Below are 4,624 nucleotides of genomic sequence, written 5' to 3' on the forward strand. Positions count from 1 at the left end.
ACAAATATGTCTTGAGTTCCTACAATGCAACGGCCACAATTCCAGGTACTGGGACACATCAAGCCCAGAACACAGAGCTCCCTGGCCTTACAGCGCTTACTTTTCAGAGGCCACTTAGATGTGCCAGGTCCCATGTAGATAATTTGCATATGTTGTCTCATTTAATCCTCACACAGACCCCATAAGGCAGGCACCATCCCCAAATGGCACTGGGAACCTTCTTTTGATTGAGCCATTGTTCTCTCATGTGTGACAGGTGGTTCACGTCTGCCTGAGAGGTAAATGTTAGCAAAAGACACTGATAATTATTGAACCTGGCATTTTTGCCCCGTACTTTGTAAGCTTTTCCTCAGCAACTCTAGGAAATGAATTGTCCTATCTCATTTTTCAGGTAAAAAAAAATTGATCAGAACAATAGAATAGCTGTCTAAAGTCACATAGCTACTAAGTGGTGGAGACTAATTCAAACCAACTCCTGCCCAATCCATTGCCTACTCAGAAGTGATCCAGGTGCAACGTGTTGCTTACTGTCTCTTACGTAAAAAGTAAAGTGACAGTACTGAGACTGATTAAAAGGGCAGAAATGAAGTCCCTGCCATAAATAACACTGTGTTCTACTGGGAGGGATATGTGTCGTCCCAACAGTTACAATTAAAGCAATTTATTAGACTAAGATAAAGTCCAGATGAATTGATTTAGGACAAATTTATCTTGTATCCTGGACCTGAGGAACCCTCAGGACACTTAATAGTTGATGGCCAAAGGGCAATTGGGCGCCTAGTTGTAGATCTCAGACACGAGTTCTAGGCAGATTTGTGGCTATGGGACTTGGAGCTGTGGGGTGGGTGGAATTGTCGGACAAGTCTGTAAAGTCGCAGGAAGCAGCTGGCCCAGACAGGAGGACAGGGGACACCAACATTTGAGGCAGTGGTCCACCCTCAAACTTGACTGGGCGTAAAAATTGCCTAGGGCAGGGCTTCCCAGCCTTGGTCACCTCGTGGCATCCACAGAAATGATCCTATTCAGAGGAAACCTGGGATAAATGAATGAAGCCTTCATACGGGAGGACCACCAGCCCAGGGCCTGTGGCTTCCTTTGCCACCAGCCACTAGAAGGCTGAGGGGACATCTATATCTTGTTTAATTCATTTGTGGCACGCTGGCTGGGAGGTTCTGACCAAAAATGTAAGCTAAAAATTCAGATTCTCAGACCATATCTCCCCAGCGATTCTGGTTCCATAGGACCAGGGCTCTAGATTTCTAATTAGCACCTGCAACGATTCTGATGCAGGTGGGCCAAGGGTCTTCCACTTCTGAGGGTCAGATGGAAGGGGAATGTTTAATTCTCTGAGAAGCAGTGTCCAGAAAAGGAAAAAACAAACACCCCCCCCCCCCAAAACCAGTGTTGTAAAAGCCAAGCAAATAGTGTTGGAAAACCAAAGGAGAGGCTGAGTCCTGACTGCTTCCAAGAAGCCAGGGGAGGTCCGAGCTGAAAGTGTGCAGTCAGTTACCTGCAAGGGGTGGTGACTGCGACTCTGGGGAGCCAATGCGGCTCTGAGAAGAATGTTGGAAGCAGAGTAGTGGAGATGGGGTCGGGTAGCAAACCTTCCGTGGTTAAAACAAGCTTAGCTGTAGGGAGGTGTCGAGTTCGGGAAAGATTTTTGTATCGTTTTTAAAGATGGATGACACTTGAACACCTGAAATGCTTGAGAAGGAACCAGTAAAGGAGAGGAGGTTATAATTTATGGGAACGATGGGATAATTTGATCTCTGGAAGTCTCTGAGGGGGTGGGAGATAGAAGAGGGTGAAGGAGCTTAAACCAGCTACAGTCATTTTAAAGCTGTGCTTCCCCAAATGCATAATCATCAGAATTACCAGGGAACGTAGAAAAAAAAATCAAATTTCTCCTTTTTAACCCCACCCCTGGAGAGTCTAATTTAATAAATATGGAGATTCTAACATAATAAAAACACAGTAGCTATATTATTTAGAAGCCCTCCAAGGAAGTCTAATAATTAGCTAGGCTTTAAAACTATTGGCTTAATGTTCATTAATGCACGAAAAATGAAAATTTCTGTTAGTCTTTCCTAGAAAATAAACACTGAAATACTTCCTTGGGGTGAAAACAATATATTCTGGGACTGAGAGCAGGGTCAGTTAACCTTTGTTCAAACACCTTTCAAAGACCAAGGCTGATCTATTTCCACAGCACAGTAACAGCCTTCATTACCTGGGGCGCCAGTGACCTTGACCAAGCTTGTATTTTGTCACTTATGGTTGTGGGAGCAGAAGAGATTAGGAAAATCTAATATTTAAGAAAGTTCAGCATGGGGATGGACTTATCCCTGATCTCACTGTAGAAACACAAACAGAGCCTGGCCTAGGGGTAGGATGATGAGAAGAGGGAAATAAAAAAACCAACGGCTTTAGCATCTGATACACCCAGGACTGCAACGTAGAGATCAGGTTCGATTTGCAGCTCTGCCTGTACCTGTGCATGTCATTAGCAGCCAGATATCAGTTTTCTGATCTTCCGATCTATATAATTGTAGGTAATAGTTCCAGTCCCTACCTGTCTTTGGGGAAGGTCATGGCATTAAAATGACATAATAGATGCACTGACATTTGGTATGAACATGCCATATAGGCACAATTATTGTGCTGGCCAATGGCCACAATGAAAAATTCATCACTCTAAATAATTTGCGAAATTAGGCTGTACATCGTGAAGGATTTTGGCTTTCTAGATGACATGCCAATTCCATCTACTTCCCATCAATGAAAATAATGCAGAAGCATTTTCTGGCACTTTAACAGTTTACTAGTTATGGTGATGTGGTGTGCATATGACATAACATTTTGCATAAAACAGCAGCATTAACCTTATTTGGTTTCTTCAGCTCTCAGTTTCCAGGATCCCTGGCTTCCTGATATACACGGAACAAATGCCTTTTCATAAGCCTTGAGTTTCAAATGGATATTAAATCTCCTTTTAACTTGCCTTCTCTTAATTGCCACTTAAAACATATAAGATGGGTCTACAATTGATGTCTTGGCAACTATAATACAAAGTCTCCTCTGTCTCAGCAGAGGGCCTCAGCATCCTGCTTTTATGCTCAAAGCGAAAAATCAGCATTTATCCTTTTACCTCCTGGAACCTCTACTGTTTTCTCCTTCAATTCACTAGCTACAAATATATTGTGTTCTGTTCGGTTGCTCAAATGAGCCAAGCGTTTTTGTTTTGTTTTGTTTTGTTTTACTTCTAGGCTTTTGAATTGACGTATTACATTGATGCTAAGGTGCATATTTTAACACATTTTTTCCTGTCTCTGGAGTCGAAATGTGTTTTACAATCAATGGTGATTTACAGTGGTAATTACACTTTTTTTTTTCTTTTTTAGGGGTATTATAGCAGTGTCTTAAATCCAATGGAAAAACAAAACAAAACAGTAGTCCCTTTTCTTTGCAAGGCTGGCTCAGTCCCAGCTTTCTTGTCCCAGCTCCAGGTGGCTTGCCCCAACTCAGGTGGACCTCTGGTGCCACCTGACCTGAAGTTCTCCGCCACCCCCCCCAAGTTCACTCCTTTGATAGCGCTTTTGTAATTTAAAAAAATCCATCTATTTATTTGTTAATTGTCTGTCTCCCCTATGGCATGTAAGCAGCACAAAACAGGGGTTTGGATTTGTTCCTTGTTCTCAGCCAGGGGTCAGCAAACTTTTGAGATGGAAGAGCTGCCAGGGGTCAGCAAACTGCGGCTCATGAGCCACAGGCTCTGAAGTAAAATTGAAAATGAAAATAAAACTATCATAGTTTCATTTATAAAATTTTTAAAGGATATTATTCACATAACGATGATTATGTAAAAATATATTTATGGCTCTCGAATAATTTTTAAATTGTTGTGAGGGACAGGATTGGCTCTTCCAGGGGTCAGCAAACTTTTGAGACAGAACGTACCCAAAGAGCCGCATGTGGCTTGCAAGCTGCAGTTTGTCGACCCCTGTTCCTAGCCATGTCCCCGGATCTGGAGGGTGAGCAGTGAGCATTTCTTGAGGGAAATGGGAGGGAAAGGGCATCTCTTCTCTGAGACTATGCAGCCCACTCCCACCCTCTGCGTCTGAGATGAGCAACCCCGCCCACAGTCCCCAGGCCCCGCCCCTCCACCACAGCGACTGCTCTTTAAACCACCACCATCTAAACAGTCTCAGGACTTTGGGTGTAGAGGACAACATTATGAGTAGAATTCCTACAGAAAAAGGCATGTGGTGGGAAAACTGACTGTATGAACCATCTCTATCCTTAAATCCATTGTTGGGACGAAGGTAGGGGAACCGCAGTTCTGAGGCTCGGGTAGCAATGGCTGAGAATAAATCATCTCTAATTCTGTGGTGCGTTAGCTTGGGGTTGGCTGTATAAATCAGGTGGAAGAACAGTATCGTAGTGTCCAAACTAGGAAAGTTTGTTTCTTGGAGGCTGACTGATACAGAAACAAGTGTGTGCCTGAAGACCAGGATGTGCCTGGCAGGTGTGCCCTCTCACTCCACCTCCTGAGTCCAGCCAGACATATTCAAAATTCCTGAGGCTGCAGGGACCAGGCTACAAGACGACCTCTGTCCAGAGCCTG

This window comes from Hipposideros armiger, unplaced genomic scaffold (assembly GCF_001890085.2).
Source record: "Hipposideros armiger isolate ML-2016 unplaced genomic scaffold, ASM189008v1 scaffold_167, whole genome shotgun sequence".
NCBI lineage: Eukaryota > Metazoa > Chordata > Mammalia > Chiroptera > Hipposideridae > Hipposideros > Hipposideros armiger.